We start from the raw sequence: 17,030 nt of genomic DNA on the forward strand, positions 1-17,030 counted from the left end.
TCCTTGCAGAAATAGTTGTCTCGTCATCTGTCAGAGATGTACCAACGACTCCTTGGGGCTTCTTGAAGGAAGTTGTTGAATACTTTCACTTCCTAAAGGCTCACTTTAATATGGATTTTAATTGCACTGCCTTCCGCAAAGAAATTTTGGCTGCGCCCATATACACATTGTTTTCGGTTCCCTATTATCGTGCGTCTCATTTGGATGCTATTGTCCAGATGTACTAAAGCGTGTCCGTCGAATGATTATTCTTCCAGGGATCAAAGCATCTTTCGTTAAGCTACACTGGGCTAAACAGCCACGCTCGCAGTGGGTGAATATATCTGAACCAAATGAACGTGTTGTACCGGTGTCACATAACAGATGTCAAAGGAGAACAATTTTTATGAAGGCTTTGTTGAAAGATTTGGTGAAGGAGGAATAAAGTCATCTCCTAGACTACATGTCGAGCCGACTTAGAGCCTTGTAGATAGGAAAATTCCGGTTTTGCCAAAATTCAATGCCAAACACGCCATATGATCCATGGGTTTCGGTAGTCGCGGGATGCTCCCTCCATTGGGACGTTCCTTCAGTGATCGAATTGCCACCGACTCTGAGGGTTCATGCTCTTCGCGGCGCGCAACAAGGAAAGATAAGCAGTCAGTGAGTTGATAAGCACGACAAGGAGCGATGAGGAGATCATATGGGTCTTATCACAGTTGATAATGGTACGACCTGGATGGATAAGGTGCTAGAGAGCGATTAAGGCTTTTAATGGTGGGAGCAATTCTGCTAAGGCTGATAAGGACCGATAAGGGCTGATAAGGGTTGGATTATGTCCGATAAAGTTTATAACGAAAGATAAGGGCTGATAAGGGTTGATAAGGGTCAGATCGAGTTCAATAAGGTTGACGCTGACCAATAAAGGCTGATAAGAAGTTATGCTGTCAGATTAAGATTCACAAGACTGATAATGACTCCGGGCTGCGTGGAGCTGAACAAAGGCACAATGCTTACGCATACTTAGACAACTGCCAGAGGAGCTTCTGCATACTTTTTGCTGCGCACAGAACAGCAAGCACGAACTACAGCTGCGATGAAAGAAGCTGTATTTTAAAACTGCGCATTCATGATGACCACCTGGTGCGGACAGCAATATCTGACACGAGAGTTTGACAGTGGAAGCTGCGAAAGTTTTTTTTTTCTTTTGCAATTTTCATGTGGTCATCCGTACTAGTTGACACAATGTGGCCAGAACTAAGTCGATCTTAACCTCTAAAAGTGGAGTATTAGCCATGGGATAAACAAGCACCCATAAGGGTGAAAACATTTTGACTTGTAGCCCATATACTTATAGCCCATGTAGACAAAATCCTGTAAGGACATTCGTGTCTTTTTTGTGTTATTACAACCACACCATTTGAAGTTACAAGCCTTGTATATGTGCAGCAGGCTTGACAAATTCAGCTTTCGTAGAACTCTTTCTTTCTTGTTTTCTCTCCAACTATGGACCGGTGGTATTTCGCTTTGGTGTCCTGACTAAATCCACTTGGGCGTAACAGTTGCCGGTCAAGCTTGTCAGGTTAGAACCGGCTTTAATTTTGTGCATACGCAGCCATCACCAGCGTCAGTGAAGTCAGTCGTTCCTTTCTTAGATAATCATTTCCTTGATTTCACCTGTCTTTGTTGGAGGATTGGAAAAAAGAATGTTAGAAAAGAATGTTAAAGAATGCAGGTGAATGTTACCTACGTCTTATTTTATAAAGCAGAGACAGAGATGATCTGACAGGTTCGCTCTTAGGGTGCAGTTGAAAGTATGTGACGTAAATGTCATTTATAAAAAGAAAATTGAATAAAGGCATGGTGTTCTGACGTGCTGCAGAAGTCTATTCAGTTTCGAACGAAATATTTAGCTTTTCTTTTGAGAATCTTTTAATGCTACCCTGCAAGTGATGTGAGGTTCTATAAATTGAACTACAGCAACTTCGCGAGAGCACTTCGCGAAGATTTTATCGACAGCTTACGACGCCCCCCCCCTCCCCCCCGTTTCTCCCTTCCCTTTCCCGCACAAGAAAGTATAATATAAATAAAGAAACATTGTAAAATGTGAAAGCGCGTTGCATGAAATAGGACCTGCACAAACAAAATGAAAATACCATCGCATGAAGTTGACAGGCCAGTAGATAAAAATAAAAAAAACGAAATACACCACTTCCTTCCTGACAATTTCAATTTGACGAAAGGACCTTGGAGCTGAGACGGCGCGTCACATTTTAAATATTTTTTTTAATGACACGACGTTTTTGCTCAGGGGAAGGGAAAAGGGGCAAGCAGATTTGACAAAAAACGAAAGAGAGAAATGAGTGCTTTCGCATATTTCTTCGCGTAGTATAGTCATGCAAGGCGCTCGAAGAAGGAAACGAATTTTTTTCCGGCGTGCCAAGACCAGCGCGCGTCCTTGTAGCAGCGACTCGTGGAGGAAGGTGGCGTCGCTCGCATTAAAGCTTGGGACGCAGATCGGGGTTTCCGTTAGCGAGCTCCCGTATTTTCGCATTTGAAGCATCCAAATTTCAAGCAAAGTTTCCCGTGGCTTAGCATCGGGAAACTTTGGATTGGATGTCGGTTGTTCGAGAAATGCACAAGCACAGAGAGAGAGAGAGAAAAGAAAAGAAAATGTGAATCTCTTTCGAAGTACGCTTCTAGAGATCCAGGAAACTGTTGTTATCGGTAAACAACGGAAATTGAAATTGAAACTTTCCGTTTAGTCGTTACTTCTACTTTGCGACGTTCTTTTTGCTCAAGGGAGAGATGATGGAGAAAGCACTTGCATGTGGTATTACACTTAAACGCCGATTGAATCTTGAGCATTGCGGTCACCACGCGAACATGGGTACGCACACACTCACGCACTCACACACACGTGGAAGTGGTTCGAGATTGCAGTTGCGTAGACGAAACATGATGATGATGTGCAGTATTAATTGGCGTTAGGTCCAGATATGATCAAAGGATGCCATGCAGGTGATGTTAAGATGCCGATGAATTTTGCACGAAATGAAGCAATGCTTTGCGAATAGTAAAGTAACGCGGCTGTAAGAAAATGTAAGATCAGTCCCTGTAAATTGGGTAAAATGTCTAAGTAATAAAATAACGTCAATGAATTGTCAGTTGTGCCACTGCCGTAAAAGGTTCCTTACAGATGGATGATGCAGAGAAACGTATCGTTGACAGTAGCAGTAGCCCATCGACAGGGTCCTTGAACGAAAGCGATAGAAGGCAGAAGCACTACGATGAGGCTTGCATTGCAGCTACAATTGCCTCTGAGGGGAGAATGTTCTACAATATAACCAGGCCAAAAGCTTTTTATGATATCTGTCAGATTAAAAATAATACTGTTTCAAGTGCGTGGAAGAAAGAAAACGTTATCATTTAAATTTAGGGAAAATTAAGTTATTCACCCTTTTGTCACAGAACTAACCATCTGGGACCACGGAGCGGTGATGGGCATGTTGATGAATCTGTATTAAGCTCAAACAGAGTGGTCAATGAAGTACCACAATGTTTTAACGTCTTCACCTAATAAAACAAAGTTTCAGTAAACAAGGCTATGTCATCCATATAATATGTCAATCAGCCGAATTAAGACCTTGCAAACAACAAAAAAGCGATAACATGATGGCCGTTTTGCAGCTTTTAGTCAATGCAGTGGAAAACAAATCGTTGCACTGGGCTTCAACCACTTAATATCCATCTTTGTAATACATTCTTTGTTTACTTCATGAGCTCGCGACACACTTCGCAAGCTTTACTAGCTCTTCCGACTGCTTGAGGGAGCTGGTGAGCTGACGACCTGGTCTCTACAGTGCAGGTCTACATACACATGGATTGAGGGTTACTTTCGTCGTGTAGGGCATGTCATGGTGGCTGAACGGTTGTGCCAAGAGAGACGGCTCCTCAGTGCGTTCCGTGCTTCCTGCGGTGCAACAGAAACACTTAGCTGCTCGATCTCGGACTGCCCCTTTTACAGCACTCAGTCGAGCTGCACTTCACAGAGGGTCCCATTCATTGGGCTTACCACACTCTACAATGGACGGCGTTTATACGTCCCGATGGTCATGCCTTCGATGTTGATCAAGCTGGCAAGTTCATTTTATCGTGAGATGTTTACGGCGACATGTTTACGCTCCCGATTGTAGACTAATGATTTGCATAGTCGTGCTGATTTCTCGACTATTTGGCAGACGTTAAGTGAAGCTCGGTGAGTGTGTGACGCAGATGCATGTTTTCTTTTTGCGTTATTATATACTGAATAATTATAACGAAATAGTCACCTGACTGAACTCAGTGAGTGCAGAAACGATATTATTCCATTACCGCTGAAGAGCGCAAAAATGACATAAGTGTTAACGAAATTGTAATTTCATACATATCCACGTTTCACTCTCACATCAACGCGTTCGTACTGAGCCTTATTTAAACAAAAATTTCGGCGTTCTTTCCAATATCGTGGATGGTTGAGGTGGCCTCAACCACACCACACGCAAGCAGATAGGCACAAAAGCAGCTTACCTTTATTTTTTTAACATTTTCCTCTCTGTCATCTTTCTAACCCCTATCCCCCATCCCCAGTGTAGGGTAGCAAACCGGAGACTCATATCTGGTTCACCTCCCTGCCTTTCCTCTTCATTCTCTCTCTCTCTCTCTCTCAATGTTCGAGCGCATTTCATCGTCCTCTTTCTCTCTCTCTCCCTCTCTTTCTCTCTCTACCTTTTCTTTTAAGGAGTGCCACCGTGTTCGTCTTCTCTATCCTGGCAGTTTATTTACCAATTTATCTCGTTCACCAGAAAGTGATGCTGGCTGACCAGCGCAGAGCCGAAAGATGGCGCAGTATAGGAGCTCCAAAAAAGTTACGTGCAGGCGCTGTCGTACTTTCTATGGACTGGAGATGTTTGTTGATCCGTATAGAACAATTCCCAGGCGGGCGTTCTCTTTTGTTTCTTTTTTTGTTTTTTGTTTTTTATCCTACGGTCGTCCGAGTTGGCTTTCGGGGCGCTTTCAAATTGATCGTCGCAGGATGCTAGAAAAGTAAAGTACGAATTGCTTGGCAAAAGCCCACGGCAAGCGTCCTGCGCACTGCTGTTCATGAGGGGCAAAAAAAGAAAAGAAAGAGTGGTGCTGGAAGACTTATACAAGTTGCGCTCAAATCCGAGGGCAGGAGGCGCGCGTCTCTCGAACTCCGTGTCCCAGAAGCCGTGCGTCAGACACAAGAACGAGGATAGCCGGTGTCGACCGGAGATGCGAAAATCTTGTTCTGTGTTTATGAAAATAACAAAACATATGCTCTCCAGCCCCCTGCGTTGCCGATTCGAAGTCTGTGTTTCCGTTAAATGGTGCGGATATTGTTTGCTCCTACCACGTCAGAAGGTCATGGCGGAGGTACGCAAAACAAACAAACAAAAATGGACTACTGTGGTTAAGTGACACAAGAACACGAACGCTGCACAGCAAGCTTAGCAGAGAAATAAACGCCGGTCAAAGTGTGCATATTACGCTGTAAAAACGTTCACACCCTTAAGGCTGTTTTCTTGTAGCACTGGTAACACTCCTACCCTTAGGGTTTTACAAAATGCATAGAGGTCGGCAACGGGGCTCCAACTAGACGTGCAACGAGAAAAGACGTAGTTGGAAAATATGAAATCCTTCTCACAGCCTTGGGTGCACAGAAAGATCCGCAAGAGAATTGATTGCGTAAAGTTTTGCGCACAATGAACGAAGACAACAAGAAAAGGACACAAAGACCGGCGCAGACTGACAACTGAATTTTTATTCCTAAACACAGCAGATATGTACCCTCGAGACCCATCACATGATTACCACGCATGGACAACACAACATCCGTTGCTGCACTGGTCCTTGTGTGCTTTTCTTGTTGCCTTCTTTAAGTGTGCTCAAAACTTTCCGCAATGAAATCAAGCCAACCAGGCCACCTTTCAGTCTTATGACAAAAGAATTTCACACGGAGAGATATGAAACTCTCCTGTCGCATACTTCTGTGCGCCCAAGGCGGTCAGAATGATTACATAGTTTTTAACTACATTTTTTGTCCTCGCACATCTAGTTAGAGCTTCGTTGTCTTCCTCTATAAATTTTGCAAGGCCCTCACGGTAAGAGTGTTGCCAGTGCGACAGGAAAACACCCCCAAGGGTGTAAATATTTTTACAGTGTATACTATTGCTCATATCCACCAATAAAATAAAGAAAGAAATAATAGCTGGAACGCACACAAGCCACTACCAAGGAAGGAAGTGACGTCCGTTACATCATGTGTGACATTTACGCGATTTATGACTTAGACAATATCTCGGGTTAACGCGAAGCAACTGAAATGTCGCGAATATCCCTCATTCCTTTGCATTATTACCTATCTACGCTGCCAAACAAATAAACGCCGTAGAGTTCATGATTACACACCCAAGGGCTCAACCCAAGCCCATGATCCTTACCACACTGTCGCTGTACCGATGTGGCACGTTTTTTGCTGACTGTTTTATCTCGAGAAGAAATGCGAGGTGGCCGGGCTCTAGCTGTGTTGCTCTTAATTGAGAGGTAAACACCTTGTTTGAAATTTCCGGTGGATTGTCAAGTAAATACTGCTTTCTTGAACATGGCTGACAGATTTTGAAAATCGTGTAGACTGCTGGCCCAGCTTGTGATATGTTGTCTTTGCGGCGAGGCTCAGACATTTAACTGAGACGTCTCCCATGGGTTTTTTTCCTGACTGGCCATGTAAGAAAGCGCTACTTCTCACCAAAATGATTAGAAATCATCGCATAAAATACCGCAGTACCGTTATAAAACGCAATGGTCAAGCAAACATTTATCGACTGGTTATTTATAAAAGCTGCGGAAGAATCTCTCGCAATTTTCTTTGAATGTGACTTTATTCAGACATCTACGCATATACAATATATCCTGCATGTAGTTTTCAATATCGTCTACTTCCTTTCCTACAGCATATCTTTAGGGTTATAGTTCCGCTTTGCTGGTGGTGGTAAAGCAAAAGAAACAAATAATAGAACAAAAAAAGGCTTTTGTGTTCTTTTTTTCCCTTATTGGGCTAGTGTTGTTCCCATCAGGTTATAGCACGCATTCCCCTCATTAGACGGCATTCCATCAAATTATGGACTACGCTGGCCGTCAAGAGTAACTATTTGATTACCGAGCATGCGTGCTTGTAAAGCTCTTAGCATTAGAACAAGTATTTCAGTGATGTGCGTCCATCTTATTGTACGCAGCCGCGTTAACCAATTGAGCTCTTCTAATAGCCCGGTTTTTGCGCGAACAATGGCGTGATGGGTGTCATTGAATCCAGTCTTGCAAAAGACATTTAGCGCTGGTCAAGGTATATGGTGAGCGTCAGGTCCGTAATTGATGTTTAGAGTATTCAGGTGATTTCGCAAGCGCCATATAACTGTTGCGCCTTAAAGGATTACGTAGTACGGAAGAAAAGGCATGCTTGTAATGCATTTTTGCCAACTCTCCCAATTATTCGGAAAGTTCCCGAATTTGGACCCCTTTTGCGATTTTTAGAATGGCGCATCAAGTATTAACGAAACAATTATTTCTGTTTGCGTTGCAAGTCTGTTGATTGGGAGAGGATGCAAGTGGGATACTTGCTTTGAGAAAGTTTATACAAACAGGTTCTTATAGGAGGTGCAATTCGACGCAGCTACGTCACCGAAGATACTGCGATCAAGAAAGAGTTTTGTTGCTTGTCGGTATCCCATGTTTCGACATCACCGACGCTCGGTGTGGGCCGTCTAAAATTAAATTCTCGTTACTCAAGTGCGCACACATGTCACTGAAAAGGCGATCGCTCACGTCAAGCTTTGAAAGAAAAAAAAGAATGCGCGCTATTTTTCTCGCTCATCCCCACTCACGCCCGCCGTTCCGCATGACTTTGCGAATCGCAAAGTTCACAGCTTGGCAGATATGATGTAATGGCAGCTTTGCACTCACCCCCCCCCCCCCCCCCCCAGTGCTAGCTTTACAAAAAAAAAAAAAGGCCATCACGATGAGGGAGCCAGAGACTACAAAAAAGAAGTTTTTTTTTTTTTTTGGCAGATCAATTCCGATTATTGCTGATCGCGGTCACTGCTGATGTCCCACCGAATAACTCACACACGGAAAATAAAATTACATGAAGAATTATGGGATTGAACCACAGTTCTCCTACTGCAACAGCCGAGCGCTCTAAACATTGGGTCGCCATTTTATTTTTATTCTTTAGTACCGCGTTTCAGCCCGGAACTTAGTGAGGTAATCGCACGCAAACTTCTCTGGTGCCCTTTCCCGGTGCATAAACATTGCATGCGATTACACGTCACGTAGGATGTACCTTAGGCGCTTAGAAGCTCAAGTAATTGGACACGCATGATCATCAGCTTGGGTGCTTGGAAGAGAAGACTGCAAAGACCCATTGTAGAACACACGTGGTTTAGGAGCGCAAACTATGTTGTCCCCCCCCTCCTTTTTTACAAGCACGCTTACTGCTCGTAAGCACGCTTATTTAATTTTAATTAGACGCAGCAACATCGGATCCAGTTGAGTTTTGTAACTAACTGCTTCACGAAGGATTCGACTTACATAGATCCCAACGTGCGCATTGGAGCTGTATGTTTTCTTTTTTTCTTCTTTTCTTTTCTTTATTTTTTTTGTGGGTAAGCTGGGAAATCATCTTGAATCAATTGAAGGTAAAGTTTATTGTGTCGCGTAGTGTACGCAATATGTTTATGAGGCAAAATTAGTAGTAACGCGTATAAATTCTTAGTACGTACACGAGGTAAAGATGTCTCTAAATTCGTGCTAGGCATAGCATATAACTATTATGAGGACTTCTGCAGTCATCATCCTCCTCGTCGATTTATCATCGCCGTCTCTTTTCGTCATCTCTGGCGCTTATTCTTTTTTTTTTTGCAATTAACGAATGAAAGAATGAATGAACGAACTAACTATTGAGCTTTTCAAGGCGGCGCATTCGTCTGTAGGGAAAGGGCTGCGCAGAGCATACAGAAAGAGAGAGAAAGAGAAAAACACCCTCCAACCTTTCTGGCAATAAATCTTCGCCTGGACAGATGCTTCTCAATATATCACTAAAGCCATAAATTGTCCGTTGTGCTTTGGAAGCTCACTGGGCTTTAAGTACACGCTCACGTGAAGTAGCAACAACGTCATAGGGGTGTACGTTCATCTGAAAACAGTAAAGATTAAAGAAAAATATAATAAATATGTCCAACGTAATTACTGCATCGCGCGCTCTGAACAGCCTTAGTTCCGCCATTCATTATTTTTCGGTCAAGGCGTTCCTCTGCGATGCCTGAAAATGGTTTCGCACGCTATGAAATGAAAATTAATGAATGAAGGAGGCTGACCCGAAGACAGACAATTACTTACCCAGAGCAGTGGGTCGCTATAAGACCCTTAGCCTCCGTGAAGTTCCCAGGAAAGCTATAATTTGCGGTAGCGAGAGCAGAAGCCCTATTATGCTGAGTGGAATATGAGGTTTAAAGGCTCCGCTAGGACACGTATATATCACACTTCCTCTTTTATGGCTCTGGGTACGTAACTAAATTATATTACGCTCACAGGGAGTTTGTCCTTGTATTCTGCCTAATCAAGCTTGAACACCACTGAATTAACGAAAGGCAATAATTTTTCTCACTAGGAAGACGAAGCTGAAATAATTTTCGCATTTAGTGCAGCGTCCAAGCTGTAAAATTCTGTTTATTTGATAATAGTTCGGGGAAAGGGCGCGATCTTTGAGGTGGACGCCTTTAGTGCCTCCCTGAAGACGTGCACCTAAACTACTTTTGGCGGAATGGTAACTATCAGCACTCGGAGGCATATTGTGGAGTCTCCGTAGGAGCTAGTGTCGCACCGGGCTCACTGCTAGTGAACGTCGGCGATCTGACGAGAGTCTGCGGCCGACCCAGCATGACACGGCAACTAGACATGTTTCAAGCGCATTAAAAACTGCCGACAAGGATTGCAAAAAAAAAAAAGATGTTCTCGGAATTGTGCAAGCACTCATAAATAGCTGATTAACCTACCACCTCCCCTATCATAATCTGGCTCAGACTGAGATGCACCAGATGGACACCCTCCTCCGTACGGCACTAAAGGCAGCGCTGGGACTACCACCACAAACGTCTACGCATCTCCTACTACGACTCGGAGTGCACAACGCCATCCTCGAACTAGTCGAACGGTATGTTAACATCCAATTACAAAGTCTGCAACGAACAATGCAAGGGTGCCACATTCTATCCCGTCTAGGATACCAAACACCAAGAAAACCACAACAATAAAACCGCACACTTCTTGCGCTTAGCATTCGCAACAAAATTCACGTGGCCGCAATTCCCCGGAATATGTACCCCGACCGTCATAAAGGCCGAAGAAAGACAAGAGCACAAGCCCTGGCTCGACTCTAGCGATGACACATCGAGCACACCGGTCCTATACACCGACGTAGCCCGCTACCCACAGAAACGCGCCCTATGTCTAGTCGTACTAGATAGTACAGACATTCTGAGGGCTTCGGCCACGCTCAACAATGTGGGCAGTGGCACGGCGGAAGAGACTGCAATCACCCTAGCTATCGTACACGCTTCAACCATGCCGGCAATGGATAGACCTATCCCAGTGGTCACTGATTCACAGACCGCTCGCAGGACTTTGGCACATGGCAGGGCGACACCCTACACACACCGCATCCTTACGTGATTACACCCCACAGCGTTACACAGGGTGCATATCGCCTGGACAGCTGGACACGCCTCTCTCCATGGTAACGAACGCGCTAATGCGGTAGCCCGAGAGCTTGCTAACCGGGCGCCATTGGAAGAGCTGCCCAATCGAGAGGACGCACCGACAGAACCACTGAACTACACTGAAACTCTACAATGTTACAGAGATACCAGGAGACACTTGCCTCCCCCACATAATTCCCTTAACCGAGAAGATGCCATCGCGTGGCAACAGCTTCAAACTAATTCATTTCCCTGCCTCTTTTATCTTCACCTCTCCCACCCCACACCATATCCCTCATACGGTCCCTATTGTGGAGCAAAGCCCACGCTATATCATTGCACCTGGGAGTGCCTACACCCTCCAGGTTACTCCCATATTCCTTCACGTTCACCTTCCTCCTGGGAGACTGCGCTGACCAGTTCAGACCCGCAAGAGCAGCGACGGCTGATCCAGCGGGCACGTGAAGTGGCGCGAGCCAATGGGGCCCTGAACTAAGGGCTCCACCCTACGAGGAAGTCACCCAATCTCATTACAAATAACGGTTATCTCTCTCTCTCTCCCCGAGTTCACGCGTTCAGCGGAAGCTTTACATCGTGATTTCTTATCTAAATACGTGGGAATTGTAGAACTGCTTTTCTTGGCATCCGTCGCCCCTAAATTAAAGAGGCTTATCGCATTATAAGCGCTACGAAATATAGGAAGTAGAGATTCAATTTACGTCAGCAATACTACGCCAAAAATTGTCGAAATTTGCTAAAATTCTATAAAACTCATGCGTCGAGCTGACAAGCCTGTGACTTAGTAATAAAAGAAATTCGAGGACACCAGCGCGGTAGCAGGTGAGCCCTTTCGCCAGCATTGCTAGCGTGCCTCGATGTCCTCCTCCGCCGGTGGAGGAGGGCGCCGATGCACCCTACGCTCTGCGTCGTTGAGGCGCCCTCGTGACGTGGCGTCGCGGCCAATGGGAATTTAGGTGCCGTTTCGCTGCTACAGACGCCACATTTTTTGCTCAATGTGGGATTTGATGCTTCTGCATCAAAACTACATCGCAGGTATGTAAACCGCCCCTGTTGGGACATTTAAAGTGGAACAAATTTATGTATTATTCACCGCTCTGAAATGTAGCACTAATTTGTGAGCGTGACTTTCGGAATGCTCTCGTAAACAATGTACAAGCTTTACACAGTTGTATCAAATTTGTCTTCTTCGTATGCTATAACAGAAGCCGTTTAAAGAGCTGCCGTATGTGTTTTTGGCGAAAAGCTGCAGATTTGTAAACTTTGAGCTTTAATTCATTTTAAGCTTACCAATTTTTGGCAATTTTCTAAACACTGTAATGCCCTGAATCTAAAGCAAAATTGGGCTCATTACAGTCGCTATAAGTAATCCATCCATTCTAATTTCAACGACCTTCAATCAAATCGCTCAAGTGGTTGTCTAGTGGGAGCATTTCTGTGTTTCACGAGTGTTTCACAAGTGTTTCAAAATCAAAAGCGACGACGTAAACTTCTTTTGTCATCTGGTAAGAACCAGCGTGCATGATAGTGTTGAAACGCTTTCGAAATTGTACGTGTTGACATATTTTTAATAAACACAAAACTAGTTGACGGGACTTTTGTCTTCGTGCCTGACTGGCGGCCGCGATGATGCGTAAGTATAGGATGGAAAAGTGTCTGTATTAAATGATAGGAAAAAACTATTTTGTATTCCTCAGTTCTCAATGGACAATTGACGTCGTTACCCTTGATACTTTTTTATCACATAGCAGTCAGCGTTATTCGAAGGACCTACATGGGAAACTCTATAGCTGATAGTAATCAGCAAGAAATGCTCTAGCGAATCTGTAGTTTGAAAATATACAAGCAGCCAAAAACATAACCTTAATCCCGGTATCCGAGCAGCATTCCATTAATACCCACTACTTCTTCTAGGAAAAGTCATCGTCATTAATATTCATAAGTTCACCGAAAGACTTCGTTTGCTTCATTTGGTTAGTTTCGAGAAGGGCGATGAGCGATGAATAATGCCTCCAACTAATGAGGTGCAATCGCGCAGAAAGAAGCTTTCGCCACGAGAAATTCAAAGAGAGTCTTATTTGCTCTGCCAGTGAATAAAAAAAAATAATAGCGAACGCACTTCATTTGAAAAGAAAAGCTCGCAATGCTTAGCGGGAAAAGTTAAGCGTAATTTATCGCTTCCGAACTCGGAAAAGGCAGAAAAAAACAAACTGACATTCCCTTGAAACACCGATCCTTGGCCCCGCGGACTGCTCCAGATTTGCATATGCGATGATGACACTTTGTGACCTTACTTTTACGTTGTCGTCTGCTTTCACACTCAGGTGGAGTGCCTAGGATTAGCACATATAGTACAATGAGAAACTGAACAGAAGCAGGAACAGACGGTGCCAAGAGCGCGGAAAAGACAGCATTGAGCGCGGAAAAGCACCCGCCACTTACCTGGGTAGCTTCGTTTCCTGTTCGCATAGTAAAGTCTATGCGTCGTCTCAGACATCAAGAAAAAGAAGAAGAGGGCAGCGTTAGTAATTGTTAGAGATCGCGCGAGATCTTCTGGAGGGCACTGCAAGATCACTGTGTTCGCCCCCCCCCCCCCCCCCAACGCAGAACGATCCAGACGATTCTGTGGTCCGCTCTTTGTAAAAATATAACAAGCGATGACGCCTAAACACGTCTGGACATGCTATAGGGTCTTTGTTTTCTTAACGCAATAATGACGTGACATTTTCCACCGGTGGTTTCTTTTTAGCTAACGGAATGTCCGAAACCTGGTAAACCACGAAAGAATTAACGTAAACAACAAGAGCACCCTGAATTGTAATGCTTGTTCCTGTGATGAAGTTTTCGCTTTGATCCCCAGGATTTAAATGCGTCGTGACGTCTATGATACCATGTCTCTCTTCACTCCTGCACTGGCCGTGGTTGCCAGATGCCAGCGCTAAGAACGGTAATAAAGAGGAGACGTTTGTGTCTTTCTGTTTCATCCAGTTCTTAACGCTGTTTGCTTGTAAAGGTGCATATATGTAAGACGCTAAATATGAAGTAGTGTTGTCTTTCTTTATTTTATTTTAAAGTAAGACTTTCTTTGTCGACCTCTCCGTGGTTTAGTGCGCGCCGTCGGTTTCTATATTAGCGAACATATACGAAGCCCATATGTGTCCGGGTACAAGTACCAGAAACCGGGCCCAGAAAGACCCTTTATTTTGGCGACCAAAGTAATGCGAGAAAGTGCACATCTGTACTGCGCAGTACAAAAAAAATTTGCTATATAAAACCCGAACGCACAATGTTGGCTTACACGACTCTCTAAAGCGCAGCCACACCTGGCACAGCCACGCACCGTTTTAGCGAGGCCCCACACCGTGCACCTGAGCGGTCCCACTCAGGGTCCATTTGTATGCAGTCCCGTACTCCGCACTCTCCTTTCTACACGCTCGTCACCCAAAGGTGGAGGAGTTCTGAGTCAGCAGTTGTCGAAAAAGAAAAAAACTACCGGAATTTTGCTATCCTCAGATCTACCGTTTCATTTATCATGTTTATATTAGTACCGAAGAAATTGGGAAAATTGGTAATGCAGATGCTCTCGTTGGGGTACAGTAGGTGGTAAGGAGGGCCAGACAGACGCAAATAATGAATACCAGGTGAGAAAGATGGAGCAAATGTAGAAGTGGAGACAGCGGGACAACTGCCTGAACGAGATTATATTGCTTCGCAGTAAATCTATTCGCACTGACAAGGTTTTCTTTCCGATTCTTTATCTTCCCTAGTTTGTTCGCTTCTTCTTCTTCTTCTCTTTTTCTGGCCTAGACACTATTGCAGATGCTCAGAAAGACGTATAAACGTTCAGCTAAACTAATCGCATAGCTTAGTTGTGAAATCGGCGCACTTTATGAAACATCCACTTCAACGGGGCTTCGAAAAACTACCCTACAGACGTTCCGGTTGCGGGTCCTGTTCACTATGGAATTATGCAGTGGAAGAAAAAAATGTTACCTAACTATCTCCCCCCCTCCACCGCCACAAATATACGCCGCCAAGTGGATAATTTTTTTCATAAACGTAACTTACTTTTCTGGGTCTCTATGCCATTTCAAAAAGAATAGATTTCTTTCCTTACTTCGCCCGTTTTCATACTTGAAATGTACGCGTTGCCGAAAGCTAACACGCTGTTCGAAAAGCACGTGCTCTGGCGCGAGAGCTGTATGGCGCCTGAAGGTCAAGCTTTTCTGGAAGGTGGTGGCGGCGTGTCACGCCTGTGTGCCACTAAAACTTTTCTAACCTTCCGGTCCATTTCCTCGGAATGCCCTCTGCTTCCATGGGTAATATACATTTTAGTGCGATATGTATACTTGTGAACTTATTTGGGACTACATTTGCTTTGCGCGTGTCATTAGGCTGCCTCCGCGTCTGCGATAACCTGGTATGGTTAAGAAGTCAAATAAATGTCAAATTTATTTTACTTCTATAAAGACTTTTGCACCCACCCTCGCCCTTTGGTGGCAGCGTAAAGGCGTGTTCGAGGTACGCGGCAACAGCAAGTATAGTAAACAAGTAAAACTACTTTTAAGTTACGACCGCACAATGTCAAACAAGCAACACGCGTTGACGGATTGCAATGTCCCAGAAGTATTTGTAGTATGGTCGCATTGTGCTTTCCGGGACGCGCTGTCTGCACAAGCTTTCAGTTTTTATCCCGCGGTGCGGCGTTCACTTCACCAAGCATCAGTGTCACGACGGCGTTGATGGTCATGCTGGAGAAGCCGCTCTGCGACCGACGCAAGAGGTCCAGCCGTCCTCTGATCTCCTGGTCCGTGTAATTGGGTTGCTGCTCCTTTACCATCTGTGCTGTTTATTGAAAGCTGTTGCTCCGGCATACTCTTCGTGAGGCATCTTCGGTGACTGGACCGCATGGAGTCAAAGTCTGGACACCGAGAAGTGGTCGCCTTCTGACGTCCGGAAAGTTTACGTAATTCCGGCACCTTCGGACACATTGCCGACCTGCTGAGCGTATTGTCAGACGCGGTAGCTGGCCAGGGCCGGAAAGCTTACGTCTGGGAAGTTTACGAAATTCCGGCACCTTTGGACGCATTGCCGAACTGCTGAGCGTATTGTCAAGAGAAGTCGCAGGCCAGGGACCGAGGACATGCGCGGGAAGTTCCCAAATCTCCGGCATCGGTGGCCACTGTCCCGAACCCGTGAACTCCTTGTCGACTGAGGGCATTGGCCGGGGCCTCGGGACAGGACCGCACGCACGGCTTCTTTTCCTCGAGCTTGGGACGAGACGGTGCGGGCCTCTTGACGCAACAGTCGTCTTGGCAGTGGCTGGTCGCTGTCCTGGGCGCATGCACCATCCGTTGCGGTAGTCCACTCGTTCACTGCGGTGCGATTGTTCTTTAGCTTTGTCACACGCCATGATGGTGCTGGTGGTAGCCTGTTGAGTGGCTTCGTCATCTTGACACGAAGCTGCTGCACCTCGCGGGCATGGCTTTATCGTAGAGTTTTCAGCTTCTCCTTTGGCTCAGCAGTTTCGGCGTCTCGCTTTGGCAGCGTCGACTTCAACTCGGCGAACCGGGCAGGGTCCAATTCCTGTGTCTGGGCCTCAGCGTCCAACGTTTCTTGCTCCACGAGCCGGGCTCCTGACAGACAGTGAGGACTTGAGGGCATCTTGCTCCAGCCGTTCCTCAGTGGGCAAAATTGGCGCCGTTCTTGGTCTTCTCCATCTCCATCCATGGCAGACTCGTAAGAAGTGCTGCTTGAGGAAATGGCACGCGCGCGCCTAGGTCCCCCGTCAGCGGACACCTTGTGCTGACGTCCACTGTCGCAATTCATTGAACAAGCCAAACGTGATACGACGGTAGCTCCGTTCTTGACTAAGGATGAGCAGTTGCACTCGCCTTCGTCGTCGGGGTCGAACAAGTAGACGAACAAGTAGAGGTCCTCATGCAGCACACGAAATCCTGGTCGCCGGTCCAAGAAGGCGGTCAACGTACCGTATGCTTTGAGAATTACGTGATCTTGCTAAGGGCCCAGCGCTTTCAACAAGTCGTCCAGCTCGGAGGGACCGTTCTCCTGTAAGAATTCTTGGACCTGCCTTACAATGTTGACGACATCGGACTTGGCGATCGCCTTCTTCTCCGGATTTCGAACCACGATGACTTCGGCACCTCTGTTCTCGATTTTGGGTGCGCTGGTTTCGCATGTGTTCCTCTTTCATGGTTTGGA

The 17,030-nt window shown here is 45.5% G+C and overlaps 1 pseudogene; it reads right to left on the minus strand.

Annotated features, from left to right (window-relative positions):
- Positions 1 to 16,295: 16,295 nt before the first annotated feature.
- LOC142590825 (uncharacterized) overlaps positions 16,296 to 17,030 on the minus strand; it is a 76,674-nt pseudogene continuing 75,939 nt past the window's right edge.

Source organism: Dermacentor variabilis, chromosome 8 (assembly GCF_050947875.1).
Source record: "Dermacentor variabilis isolate Ectoservices chromosome 8, ASM5094787v1, whole genome shotgun sequence".
NCBI lineage: Eukaryota > Metazoa > Arthropoda > Arachnida > Ixodida > Ixodidae > Dermacentor > Dermacentor variabilis.